Raw genomic sequence first — 16,282 nt, forward strand, 5'->3', positions numbered from 1 at the left:
TAACTATTAGAATTTAAAATACATCAAAACTTTATCTTGATCATGATGGACATCCACTTAACAAGATATTCATAACACTCCCCCTTGGATGTCCATTGGTAGATAATGTGCCTCGTTAAAACCTTATTAAGAAAAACCTTATAGGATAAAAACCTAATGAAATAAAAAGAGTACACAATCTATAATACACATAATATGTTGCCTCATTAAAAACCTTATCAGGAAAGCCTAATGGGACAAAACCTCGGTTAAGGGAAAAAGAGTACAATGCATATTTACTCCCCCTGAAACACCCCAAACCCGGCCTAGACGTTATGGCTGAATCTGACGATGTCACATGGAATGAAAATTGAAATCTCATTTATCAAGTTAAAACATATCTGTTGATTAGCTACTAAATATCTCGTCCATTTCAAATCCATTTCCTTATTACTGAATCATTTAAAATATTTTCTGTAGCGAAAGTTTTAAAAACCGTGACATTTGAAGAAAACTATTTGCGTTGAGTAAAATCATTATTTTTAATAAAATCGAGTTTATGTTGAGTTTGGCAATTTAAAAACCCATGAAAATAGTCCAAATCTGAAATAAAAGCAAACAGTCCGAAAGTCCCAAATTTACAACCAAATACCTAAACAGAAACAGAAAATAGACCATAAAGAAATGTAAAGTAGTTTCAAAATAACCCATGTGGTCACCGTTGAGTCCTTCGCCCTTCCGATCCGTCTAAGTCTGGGGATTATTTGTACACATTAAACAAAACGGGTGAGTTTACGTAAACTCAGTGTGTAATTCCCATAGAAAACATGTATATAGTTATTAGTAGTAAACAGTCAAATGCAGTCTAGGGCCTAAGCCCATTACAGTTTCAGTAGCAGTTCAGGCCTTAGCCCATTTCAGTTTCAGTATCAGATATGCATTAGGGCCTAAGCCTATCATAGTCACAGTATCAAATATATAGACCTACCCAACCAGCCTCTACACCATCTCTATCCATCCCTACACTTCATGTGTGGTTTAAAACACCCACCCATCCCTACACTCCAAGTAGTACCAAATGCGGCACATAATCAGTATATTGTAGCTGAGCTGCCAGATAGTAGGCTTAAAGCCTTTCAGTACACTTCCTCCAACATATCATCATCCCAACCTAATTTAATGCAATATACAATATGCCATGCTGTTATACAACCATTAGTCATACGTAGCATATATATACCAGCAATCATGTATAATTTATCATGCATCACATACACTCAGATCATACATTCAGGGGTCTAGATAACGCTAACTAACCCTACAGTAGGTTCACAGTCGACTTGGGCGACCCGTGCAACCCTAGGAATCATTTCAGATAGATGGGCCCATACGCCCATGTGGCTTGCCAGTGTCGGCCCATACGCCTATGTGGGCCCATACGCCTGTGTGGTCCATACGCCCAGATTGGCCTTGGCCCGTGTGGAACACACGGCCTGGCCCAAATTCCTACATGCCCATAAAGACTACCCATGTGGGCCCATACGACCAAAATTAGTCTAGCCCGTATATAGCACACGGCCTACCTGGCCATCACACGGCCATGTCTTGTGCGCACGGTCTGGCCTCGTCGATCACACACCCGTGTTATGGCACATGGCCTACCATACGGGTGACCACACGCTCGTGTGGCATCGACAGTGTGGTTTTTGACTTTCGTTAAAACCTCATTTTCTACGTTTCTAGGTATACACCTGGTACGATTTCGGTATAGAAACAATTCCGAACACCCAAGAACATATAATCGACCAATAAAGCACTAAATTAAACATTTAGAAATTAAACTAAAATCAAACCCAAATCGAGATACTCATCCTTAAAGCGACAAAACTTACCCCAACCACCTCGATTCAGTCGATCACGAAACAGTACGAGGAGAACCTTGATCCTTGCAATATGCTGCTGCCAAAGCGAAAATAACTCCAATCAAAAACTTAATATTCAAAACTTACAAACCACGACAACCCACTTACCAAAACGTGTGATGAAAATCGAACTAGCGATAATGATGGTGAAAGTCAACAAAAAGAAACGAAATCAAAGAGAAGATAGAAAAAAGAAGAGCAAAAGCCGAATATGGGAGAAGAGAGGAAATGAAGAAAACATTAGGACTTTTCTCCAAGAGTCACCGAAATTTTGAAAAAGGAAGAAAGATTATCAGGAAACTAATATTTCGATCACAAATCCCTAAATTCTCTCCTACTTTCACTCCCACAATCCCCACTACTCACAACCACCTCAGTATTTCGGCTAAATTGAAACTCCTACAGTCCCCTGAGCAAAAACAACCCCCTTGCTCATGCAGGGATTCGAACACAAGTCCTCCAACATCCTAACACTCAACTTAACCACCAGACCAACAGACCCATTCTGTTATATTCTTACAAACAATTAATTAAAAGCCTATGACCAGATATAGGGCTTGATTCAGAAAAATACCAAAATTTAGCCAAAGTTAATGCTTAAACTTGGGACCTCCCACACACACCCAGAACAAAGAATCAATGAAGCAGATACAGATTTATGTCAAATTTACAAAAACTGAAATTAAAAAATTTTGGGGCGTTACAACTCCACCTCTAAAAGAAATTTCGACCTCGAAATTTACCTAATCAGAACAGATGAGGATATTGCTAACGCATTGAATCCTCAGGTTCCCACGTAGCTTCCTCAATGCTATGATTACGCCATAACATCTTCTCTAAAGGAATGGACTTCTTCCATAGAACCTTTACATCGCGATCCAGAATTTGAACCGGCTCTTCCTCAAAAGTCAAGTCTGGCCTAACCTCAATATCCTCAATAAGGACAATGTGAGAAGGATCAGAGTAATAGCGCCTCAAGATTGAGACATAGAATACATCATGGATACGGTCTAACTCTAGAGGTAGCTCCAACTAATAAGCGACCGGTCCCACTTGCTTCATAATCTGATACGGCCTAATAAACCTAGGGCTTAACTTGCCCTTATGACCGAACCTCAAAATCTTCTTCCATAGAGAGACCTTAAGAAAGAAAAAGTCCCCCACAGAATACTCAATCTCAAGCCTTTTCAGATCAGTATAGGATTTCTATCTATCAAAAGCCGCCTTTAGATGATCCCGAATCAGTCGAACCTTATCCCAAATCAGGACCTAATACATGTCTCTCACCCAATTCAGTCCAACATAGCGGTGTACGACACTTACGACCATACATAGCCTCGTAAGGTGCCATCTGAAAGCTAGACTAGAAACTATTATTATAAGCAAACTCCACTAGCGGCAGATACTCCTCCCAACTGCCTCGAAAATTGATAACACGGCTCCTTAACATATCCTTCAGTATCTGAATCTCCCTCTCCGTTTGACCATCGGTCTGAGGATGGAATGCAGTACTGAAGTCCAACCTTGAACCTAGGGCCTCATGTAGCTTTTTTCCAAAACCAAGACATGAAGCGAGGTCCCTATTAGAGATAATTAAAATCGATACCCCATGCAGTCTCACTATCTCAGAAATAAAAGTTTCGCCAGCTTCTGCAGAGAATAATCTATCCTAACCGGTATGAATTGCGCAGACCTGGTTAATCGATCCACAATGACCCACACTGAATCCTTCTTAGTGGGTGTTAAAGGTAACCCGCTAACGAAATCCATCGTTATTCGCTCCCATTTCCATAACTGAATCCTAACCGGCTGTAGCAAACCAGAAGGTAACTGATGTTCAGCTTTAACCTACTGACATGTCAAATATCTAGCCACAAAATCAGTAACCTATCGCTTCAATCCTGGCCACTAATACAACTCTCGAAGATCTCGGTATATCCTATGATACGAGCACGCCCCGTGAACTTTATCTAACAAGTCTGTCAAGTCGAGCATTGACATGTTGGCAAGCTGATCTCAGCTCGTTTCCAGCTCCACGAGCTCCGTCCAGCTCAAATCCAGCTTATTCGAGCTCAATCCAACTTGTCTGAGCTAAACCGAGCTCACTCCTAGGTTATATTCAGCTCACGAGCTAAACCTTAGCTCAACTTCAGCTTAGGAGTATAATCTCAGCTCAACTTTAGCTTAAGGGCTAAAGCTTAGCTCATTTTAGCTCAAACCCGATTTTAGACTTTAATGCATTAAATAAAATCTGAACATAATTATTTAAGCATCAAATTTGACTTATATTAATATTTTTTAATATGTCATAGTTATTACATATTTTAATTATGTTCACATTTTAGCCGATTTAATGCATGACATTAATGTGTTCACATGATGTCTCATAATTTTATTTTATTTTATTTTATTTTATTTTTTTTGTAGATACAATGATCAAGGACGGCACAATGTATGGATGAAGAAACATCTCTTTTGGGCATTCCACACTCATGAATGAAGAAGTATTAAATGCTGGTGCATGTACGGCTAGATGTAAGGTTTCTACAAATTCATGCATGTGTCGAATGCATGTATGGACATTAAAGGCTAGTCCATGAATGGATCAAATACATGGGATGATAGAATGCATGAATGGCTTAAGTGCATGTATGGTGGCTGTCTCCTAACTTTCCAAGGCACTTATTCGGCCAAGAAGTAACTGCTAACTAATTCTATGTTGACCATAGAGCTCCTTGAACATGTTCACTCTTTGGATTGACCTATAAGCTACTACACATGCATGGATGGGTTCCAGAATGTCCAAAGGAAGGAATTAACTCAATAATTCAACACATTGATTGAATTTAGTGCATGCACAAAGGGGAGAACGAATTTACTAGGTTCATACTGCCATTTATGAACCTACATGCCATTAAAGTGTTTAATTATGAAGATACATGTTCCATACAAGTGCATGAACGTCCTAAGGAGATGAATGCAACCTTTGGTGTACATACAATTCACTTGAAGCCTTTTTTTATGACTAAGCATTCATGCACACACTTAGGGGGAAGAAAGTGTCCATTCAACTAGTGCATGAATCAACCGAATTTATGAACTATTTTAATACATTAGTGTGAACGTTTTTATTATTGTGTGAACACCTAGATGCCGAATTTGAATGGTCATCTATGTGCCTATAAATATTTGTTTTCTTTCATTTGTATGGGTTTTTTTTTTGAACTTTGTTTTATTGTTTCTTTGTTAATGAAACTATTTGGAGAGGATCTTTCTCCCATATTTCGTTGAAGACTTGTTGGCCTATCTAGTTCTTAGTTGGTGCCAACCTTGTTCTTCTTTTAAACTTATCGCTCAACCGAGTGTAGCGTTCACCCTTATACCGAGGTTCCTACTTTGCTAAGTAGCGGGTCGAGGTTTATCACTTTCATCCTCCACCTTGAAAGCCTATAAGCATTTGGGCCGTTATTTTCTAATATTGGTTCGTGCTTGCTTTTAAGAACCCTTTTTTCCATATCCATCATTAAACCATTATACATAGCTTCCGTCCTATTTTCCTATCAACTTCATTCCAAAAGCGAATTGAATGATACTTTATCGTAGACGATCGGATAACTCAGCATACGACTCGACTCTCCTCGAGGCGGTTCGTATCATCCTATTCCCACCAGGAAGCATAGCGTAAGGGCTACTATGCGCCTCTTTCAGTATAGACTGTCTCAAATCAGAATCATTCGACACATATTCGGCTTCAAAAACACAACACACCTACATAGTTCAACCCACAGTCCATAGTGTTACCACTCTCAATCTGCCGGAATCGAGGGTCCAAAGACTCATCCTCTAGCTGTTTAACCCTAATCTGCTCGATCCAAGTCGGTTTAACTTGTAGTTCAACCAACAAACTCCCATCGTCGAACAGACTAAATCGAGCAAACATTACTCTCAGATCAGTCATAGCCCTACGGCTCAATGCTTCGACCACCACATTGGCCTTGCCCGGATGGTACTCAATGGTACAATCATAGTTCTTAAGCAGCTCAATCCATCTATGCTGCCTAAGATTCAACTCCTTCTGAGTCGGGAGGTACTTAAGATTCAACTGCCTTCAAATCTTGAGAGTAAAAACCACGGTAGCCAATTCCAAATCATGAGTCAGATAGTTAGCCTCACGCGTCTTGAGCTGGTGAGATGCATATGCCACAACCTTACCATCCTGTATCAACACACATCCCAACCTGACATGTGAAGCGTCACTATAAATTGTGAACTCCTTTCCAACCTCAGGCTATAACAGAATAGGAGCCTCAGTCAGTACAGTCTTGAGCTTCTCAAAGCTCTCTTACTGCGCATCAGTCCAGACAAATAGAACACCCTTATATAGCAGCTTAATTAAGGGTGCTACAATCAATGAGAAACCTTTCACAAACCGCCGATAGTAACCCGTCAGTCCTAGAAAACTACGAATTTCAAACACATTCGTAAGTTGTTTCCAATCCAGTACAGCCTCAATCTTTTGAGGATCGACTCGAATCCCCTTAGCAGACATTACATGGCCCAGAAATGTTACTTCACGTAACTAGAACTCGCACCTGCTAAACTTAGCATAGAGCTGTTTTTCCCTCAAAATCTGAAGAACAACTTCAAGGTACTCGTCATACTCATCCCCAGTTTTAGAATAAACCAATATGTTGTCAATGAACACCACTACAAACCAATCTAGGTAGGGCTGAAACACTCAGTTCATCAAGTTCATGAAAACTATCGATGCATTAGTCAGTCCAAATGGCATCACTAGGAACTCGTAGTGAAAATAACGAGTCCTAAATGTCGTCTTATGTATGTCAGCCTCCTTAACCCTCAACTGATGGTACTCAGACCAGATATCAATCTTAGAGAATATCGAAGCTCCTCGAAACTAGTCAAATAGATCATTGATCCTCGGTAATGAATACTTGTTCGTAATAGTCAGCTTATTCAATTACCAGTAGTCAATACACATCCTCATGGATCCATCTTTCTTCTTAACAAACAGTACCGGTGCTTCTCATGGAGACACACTAGGGGGGATGAACCTACAATCCAACAACTCCTGAATCTGAGCATTAAGCTCCGTAAGCTCCTTCGGTACCATTCGATAGGAGAGATAAACACCGAAGTTGTACCATGGAAAAGCTTAATCCCAAACTCCACATCCTGATTCGAAGGTAAACACGGTAACTTCTCAGGAAAGACGTCTGGAAATTCCCTTACAGTATGGATATCCTTTACAGTAAAGTCTCCAAAAGTGGAAACACTTACATAGGCCAATTACACCTCACATCACTTGCGAACTAGTTTTTCAGCTATCAGTGCAGAAATCACATTCGACAGATAATCCCGACGCTCTCCAATCACAACTACCTCATTATCCTCATTAGTTCTCAGGACGACCCTATTAGTCGTACAGTCCAGACTGACACAGTGTTTGACCAACCAGTCTATACCCAGAATCAGGTCAAACTCCCCAAACGAAAGCTCCATTAAGTCAGCCAAGAAGATCGTCCCTTGAACCTTTAACAGTACATCTCTGAATAGCTTATTAACCCTTATAGACTGTCCCAGCGGACTCAATAAGTAACCTTACTCGTAGTGCTCTCAACCAAAATCCCCAAGTTTTCAGATATGTTGCTAGCTTTGTAAGAGTGACTAGACCCTATGTCTATCAATGCAAGAGATGGTACATCAAAAATATGGAACGTACCAGTGATAACGTTTGGAGCATCTTTGTCCTCTCGGCGACAAGTAGCATAAACAAGAGTAGGTTGCCTCGCCCCAGTCTGACCAACACCTCTGTCCGGTGCTCTATGTTCATGGCCTATACCGTTACTACCCCTAGCCTTTCCACGGCTTCTTGATGGCTGCTGTGCTACCCTCTGTGGTTGTGCAGTGCCAGTACCCTGAGCTTGCATCTGATCTGCTCTCAACGAACACTCCCTAATGCAATGATCCAATGATCCACATCTTATACACGCTTCAGTCCTCCAACACTCACTCTGATGGCATCTACCATAATCAACACATGGCTGTAGTCTAGTAGCAGTAACAGGGGGCTCAGCTCTAACTAGCCCATTAGATCTGGCCTTTTTCTTAAGCCTCTGCATAGAACTGGAAGGCTCTAGATCCCTCTTGTTCTTACCCCTCTCTCTTTCTTTAATTTGGTGCTCAGCGCACTTAACATCCTCGACAATCTTTGCCTTTTTGACCAGAATAGAAAAATCTCGCTCCTTCTACGGAGCTATCAGAGCTCTCAAATTATTCTGAGGCCATCCTTAAAGCGAACACACCTCTCATACTCTGATGCCTCCATACCTCATGCATAGGCTCAATCTCGGGACTTCAGCCTCATACTCAGCCACTGATCGATCCCCCTGAGTAAGATTCAGAAACTCCCTCCTATGATCATCACATAACTGGCTCCTACATATTTCCCCTGAAAGATAGACTTAAAGAATTCCCAGGTCAGATGTTCAGGCTGAGTGCCTTCCCTAACGGTCAGCCACCATTGATAAGCCTCGTCTAGCAATAGAGGGATTGCACCCTTCAGTTTCTGCTCAGAGGTGCGACTCCAGTGACACCCTTAAAAAGTTCAGCTCTATTGGATTGGATTCATTCCGTAACCGACCCACGGCCCCCAGATCCAGTATTAGGCCAAACGATCCTCTCCAATGTCCTTAACAGAGCCTGGGACAATACGTCGTCCCTATCCATGTGATTTTGAGACCCAGTCTTAGTAGCAGGTGACACTGGCATCTCACTTGTGTCTAAATTTGGCATACTGCCCAGTGAAAAGGACTCAGCTTGAGCCCGTCTACAGCCTCTACCTCAACCTCTGGTACCTCGACCACGGATACCTCATGCGCTCATGTTTAGTCAATTTTATCTGGTATAAATTTTATGAATCAGTTACAGTTTCAGTTTTTATTAACAGATGTTTTATGCAAATAGTTTCAGTAGTTCAGAGTGATTTTTGCAAACTGCAGTCTCTATCAGTTTTGCTACAGTCTCAGTTTACTACCTACAGTAGTTTTCGAATATCCTTCCTATAATATTTTCAATTTAAACTTATCATAGTTTCAGAATACTTACAGGATCGATGCCGGAGACTACCATATTCTTAGACAAAACACTTCAAATTATTTGGAAATCAGTTCTTAAAAACCAAGGTTTGAAACCCGAATCCACAGTCGAATTTTGCAACCTGGCTTTGATATCACTAAATGTAACACCCCAAACCTGACCTAGATATTATGGCCGAATCTGACGATGTCACATGAATTGGAAATTGAAATCGAATTTATCAAGTTAAAACATATCCATTGATTAGCTACTAATTATCTCGTCCATTTCAAATCTATTTCCTTATTATTGAATCGTTTAAAAATATTTTCTATAGCGGAAGCTTTTAAAATCGTAACATTTGAGGAAACTATTTACGTTTAGTAAAATTGTTATTTTTAATAAAATTGAGTTTATGTTGAGTTTGGTACTTTAAAAACCCATTAAAATAGTCTAAATCTAAAATAAAAGCAAACAATCCTAAAGTTCCAAATTTACAACCAAATACCTCAACAGAAATAAAAAATAGACCATAAAGAAATGTAAAGCAGTTTCAAAATAACCCATGTGGTCCCTGATGAGTCTTCCGCCCTAGATCCATCTAAGTCTAGGGATTACCTGTACACATTAAACAGAAGGGGTGAGTTTACATAACCTCAGTGTGTAATCCCCACAAAAAACATGCATATAGTTATTAGCAGCAAACAATCAAATGCAGTCTAGGGCCTAAGCCCATTATAGTTCAGTAGCAGTTCAGGCTTTAGCCCATTTCAATTTCAGTATCAGATATGAATTAGGGCCTAGGCCCATCATAGTCACAGTATCAGATATATAGACCTACCCAACCAACCTCTGCACACCATCTTTGTCCATCCCTACACTCCATGTGGGGTTTAAAACACCTCTCATCCTTACACTCCAAGTAGTATTGAATGCGACACATAATCAGTATATTGCAGTTGAGTTGTCAGATAGTAGGGTTAAAACCTTTCAGTACACTTCCTCCAACATATCATCATCCCAACCCAATGCAATGCAACATATAATATGTCATGCTGTTATGCAACCATCAGTCATACGTAACATATATATACCAGTAATCACGTATAACTTATCGTGCATCACGTACACTCAAATCATATATTTAGGGGTCTAGGTAACGCTTACCGACCCTACAGTAGGTTCACAGTCGACTTAAGCGACCCGTGCAACCCTAGGAATCATTTCAGATAGATGGACTCACACGCCCATGTGGCCTACACGTCCAGATTGGCCTTGGCCCGTGCGAATCATAAGGCTTAGCCCAAATTTCCATACACCCGTATGGACTACCCGTATGGCCCACACGACCTAAATCAGTCTAGCCCGTGTGTCGCACACGGCCTACCTAGCCATCACACGACCATGACTTGTGCACACGACCTGGCCTCGTCGACCTCATGCCCGTGTTATGGCACACAGCCTACCATACGGGCGACCACACGTCCGTGTGGCATCGACAGTGAGGTTTTTGGCTTTCATCGAAACCTCATTTTCTGTATTTTCGTGTACACACCTGGTACGATTCCGATGTAGAAACACTTCTGAGCACTCCAAAACCTATAATTGACGAATAAAGCACTGAATTAAACACTTAAAAATTGAACTAAAACCGAACCCAAATCTAGATACTCATCCTTAAAGCGACAAAACTTACCCCAACCACCTCAAATCAGTCGGTCACGAAACAGCACGAGGAGAACCTTGATCCTCGAAATATGTTGCTGCCAAAGCGACAATAACCCCAATCAAAAACTTAATATCCACAACTTACAAACCACGAGAACCTATTTACCGAAATGTGACAAAAATCGAACTAGCGATGGTGACAGTGAAAGTCAACAAAAAGAAAGGAAATCAAAGAGAAGATAGAAGAAAGAAGAGCAAAAGTCGAATATGGGAGAAGGGAGGAAATGAAGAAAACGTCAAGACTTTTCCCTAAGAGTCACTAAAATTTTGAAAAAGAAAAAAAGATTCTCAGGAAACTAACATTCTGATCACAAATCCCTACATTCTCTCTTACTTTCACTCCCACAATCTCCACTAGACATAACCACCTTAGTATTTCGGCTAAACTGAAACTCCTACAGTTCCCCACACAAAAACAACCCTCTTGCTCATGTAGGGATTCGAACACAAGTCCTCCAACATCCCAACACTCAACTTAACCACCAGACCAGTAGGGCCATTCTGTTATATTCTTACAAACAATTAATTAAAAGCCTATGACCAGAGATAGGGCTTGATTCAGAAAAATACTAAAATTTAGCCAAACTCATGGCTTGAACTTGGGACCTCCCACGCACACCCAGAACACATAACCACTGAAGTAGATACACATTTATGTCAAATTTACAAAATTTGAAATTAAAAAATTTTGGGGCGTTACACCTCCTCATGAAAACATCACATATTTTATCACATTCTACGTATTCTATCTTGAATACTAGTTTTTCAAATGACTAGTTGAATGTATTTGCTAAGCATTTATATTACCATTCTTTTAAAAGTCATGAGTGAGGGAATTTTGGGGAAATATATTTTGATCTCTTCAAGAGATTCAACAATAATCATAACAAACTTTAATCATGATTCTTATATAAAGACACAAATAGGTATTTTGGATCATTTTATAATCTTTCTTCAACTACTCAAATTTACCACATATGTTCAAATTATTTCAATTTATATAAATGAATAATTTCTTAATAATTTCAATATGCTTCTATCATTCTAAATCCTTCAAGGATTTTAATATAAACTTTACTATATAGTGATTTATAAAGGTTATAACAACAACCATTAGACGCAAGTTAAATCTTTTATGAATTGTCAATTTAATAATATATCTAAAGGTCATTGCATCCATCACAAAAGAATATTATATCTTTTCATAATCAATGCCAGGACTTAGCGAAAAAATTCATATTTTTATTTCGCTTTTGCAAAATTACTTTAATTGCACCATCATTGGCTTTATACCTTTAGATGTTTGGACTACTGGTCCAAAAACTCCACGAATTTAATTGTACTTGAGTTGTGTCTTTTTATTTTGATCAATTTATTCTATATCAATATTTCTCAATAGATTTATTCAAGATCTTCCTTTTATTTCATTATTTCAATAATAATAGCGCATGCAAAATCATTGTCGACCACTTTTACTATTCGGTTCCACATTTTCTCTAATTGACATAACTTATCGAGATCTTTTATTTTCATTATTTTAAAATTTAGTTCAGGCACCTAAATCTCTTCTAAATTTTTACTTATTATGTAACACTCCTAACCCGTATCCGTTGCCGGAATAAGGTTATGAGGTATTACTTGACTGAACAAAACTTCTATAAGGTCAAAGATATTTACCAGACATAAATTATCAACAATGCAACCTGTCTCATTGATTTTTTCATAAGAGCTCTTATAAATTTCCAAAATGACTAACTATCAAAACATAACCGAATATCTAATAACAAATTAACTACTATCAAGTTATAACTAAAACATTTCAACACATTAGTTCAATTATAAGGCTTCTCTAAACAAAATAAGCGAGCCATCTTCGCATGGCTATAATGTATACAAAGTCAAAATATCATTCTACCTATAGTCTATCCTATACATGCCTTAAATCATGATGATATACCATCTTCTCAACTCACATAATGACTCGGTAGTGTGATGATATCTCCGGCTCTTCCAACTCGAACTAAAGGATAAACCTATAAGGAATGGAAAAGAGAACACGGAGTAAGCTTCAATGCTTAGTAAGTTTTAAGCAATGCAAACAATTAATTTACTTATAGATCGATTATTTCAAATTTTCAAAAAATCATTCCTAGGTAATTGCCATTTCGGCCAAGTATCCATGAACATAATGCATATTTAGCAAATTCACCTCACTTGAATCTGAACTCAATTAAAACCAAATATTGAAATCACAAATAAGATCATAAGAACTCGAAAAGTATCTCATTAACTAGTTTTAACCATGTTTGCAACAAAATCACAAATTCACTACAAGCTGTTTTCCTGAGCAATAGTCACTAAATTATTTATAACTGGAGATAAGAAACTCCAAATAAAGTTCCGTTAATTTTTCTTGAAAATAGACTTATATATCTTCCATCCATAAAATTTTCAAAATTTTTGGTTTGACCAATCAATACCAGATTTTTATTGAAGTTTCCCCTATTTCACTGTTTGACTATTTTGACCACTCTTCACTACAAATCAATTTTCTCATTACACAGAATTCGAAATATGTTATCGTTTACTTCATTTGAAACTAGACTCATTAAGGAGTCCAAGAATATAAATTTTATCTTATAATCATCATTGTACAATTTATAATAATTTTCTAAAGACAGAACAGGGGATTTCAAAGTCATTTTGACTCTGTCTCACTCCACTTCAAATATCTCCTTATCTAAAATTCTTTTGCTTACATGGTTTCTTTTATAAGAAACTACACTCATTAAGCTTTAATTTCATAATTTATTCATATTTTAATTCAATTTCCACAATTTATGGTGGTTTTCCAAAATCACGCTACAGTTGCTGTCCCAAGCAGATTTATTACAAATTTGCTCTTTCACACATTCCTTGCATTCAAATTATCTAAACATGAATATCATGTCATTCAAGATCGAACTCATATAACATAGGAATTAAAATGCTTCACTATCAGCTTTAGTTCAATTGAAACGAATGAAATACAATATCATATTCACATTTAATTTTCCAAGATCGTAATCACCTAAAAATAAAATCATATACTTCCACAAACCTTTCCACAAGGACCAAGTGTTTATATTTGAATATAAACATAGAATCATTTCACATAACTTCACATATTTACCGAATATATCACAATCACATTTATAGTCATAACACTTATTCACAGATGCATCACTTTATATATATATTTATAATTTAATTCAAATTAAAATCGCATACGAGTACATGATACATACCTGGCCAACTTAATATGTAATGCACTTTCAATTTGTCAACTTAGTGTAGGATCTTGTAATTGTATATTTTTATCAAATTCATCGGCACTTGGCCGACTAGGTATAAAACCCGAAATTATATTATCAGCACAAAGCCTGCGGGACTTTAACCCGGATACATTTCCAGCATGAAGCCTGCGGGACTTTGGCCCGGATACATTGCCAGCACGAACCCTGCGGGACTTTAGCCCGGATACATTTCCAGCACGAAGCCTGCGGGACTTTGGCCCGGATATATTTCCAGCACGAAGCCTGCGGGACTTTAGCCCGGATACATTTCCAGCATGAAGCCTGCGGGAATTTGGCCCGGATATATTTCCAGCACGAAGCCTACGGGACTTTAGCCCGGATACATTTCCAGTGTCTTGCATATTTATTCACATGTTAACGCATTTCACATAATATTTCACATTAATAATTTAATTGCTTCATTCGAATATAAGCACAAAATGTACACCTACCTTTTAACTTCGGTTCAATAATCATACACAAGGAACACATAATCTTTTCATTATCCTGGTTTCACTTTTAATAACCATTTGACTATATGCCATATTCACAAATTATTTCACACACAACCTCGATCAAGTAGGAACAATAGTCACAATTCATCTATTATACAAATATCCCATTCTTTGACTTTGTTTCATAATAGCTATTCTGTCACCACATATATACCATTCAATTCACCTTCGACTTTATACAAACAAGTACAATAAAATTGTATACACATATTACACACTTTCACATCATCACTTAATAGTCATTCGGCCACATTATATACATAAATCATCCATTTCATATTCGGCTTTATAGCCGAAATTCAATATACTTATTGCAAATCGAACTTGTAAACGTCAAATAATTACTTATCATATTATATAATCTTAAGCGCGCAGCAAATCAAATATAATTACTTAAGGACTTACCTCGGAAGACGATAATCGGAACGAGACGACTAATCGACCATTTTGATTTTCCCCCCGATCCAAATCCGAATTCTTCTTTTGCCAATCTAATTAATATCAAAATTAACTCACTTATTCAACATTTCATTAAATTTTATCTAAAGACACATAATTTGCGCATTTTGCATTTTATCCCCTAACATTTCACATTTTAACAATTTAATCCCTATTTCAAAATAACACAAATTACTCAAAATTTCATCAAACCCATGTTAGGCCGAATTTACCTTAGTCTCTAGCAACCCATTTCTTTTATTTATTTCACGTTTTGACCCCTCAATTTACAAATTTCTAAATTTAGTCCTTAATACACATTTTTATCAAAATCACTTAATCAATCATGAAAATCAAACATCAGATTTATTACTCATCATCAAACAACAAGATACTCAAACATTCAATAATGGCATCATCCAAATACTTTAACAATTTTAAAATTAGAGGTACGGGCCAGCTAGATTACGAAGCAACGATCTCAAAAACGTAAAAATTATTAAAAACCGAGACGACATGGACTTACATGCATGAACAACCATGGCCGAACCTTCAAAGCTTTGAGAACCTTATTTTCTTTCTCACATTCGGCTATTGATGAAGATGATAGCATGTAATTTGGCTTTTGTTTTATTTTATTTTATTATAATTACCAAATACCATATTTAACCTTAATATACATTAATAATTTCCATTATACCAAGCTATGGAATTCCACTATCAACAATTATGGAATAATTACCACTTAAGGACTCCCACTATTTAATTCCATAGCTATTTAATATCTTTAACTTATAGAACACAACTTTTACGCTTTGCGCGATTTAGTACTTTTACGCTTTGCGCGATTTAGTCCTTTGTACTTAATTAACTATCAAAACAATAAAATTTTTCAACGAAACTTTAATATCATCTTATTGCCACTCCGTAAATATTTATAAAAATATTTACGACTCGGTTTATAGAAATGAGGTCTCGATACCTCATTTTCTAAACCCACTTGACCTTAGGGTCATACCACTTGAGCTTAACAAATCGCTTATAAAACAAAAATCACAATATCAAAAACCTTTTTTAAACTCACAATTAACTCATAAATATTAAATATAATATTTACAAACCTACTCATCGGATTTAGTGGCCCCGAAACCACTGTTCTGATTAACCTTAAAAACGGGTTGTTACAACTCTCCCCCCTTAGGGATTTTCGTCCTCGAAAATCTTACCAGGAAATAAATTAGATTTACTTTCACAAGGCTCATTAATT

Source organism: Gossypium hirsutum, chromosome A04 (assembly GCF_007990345.1).
Source record: "Gossypium hirsutum isolate 1008001.06 chromosome A04, Gossypium_hirsutum_v2.1, whole genome shotgun sequence".
Lineage (NCBI taxonomy): Eukaryota > Viridiplantae > Streptophyta > Magnoliopsida > Malvales > Malvaceae > Gossypium > Gossypium hirsutum.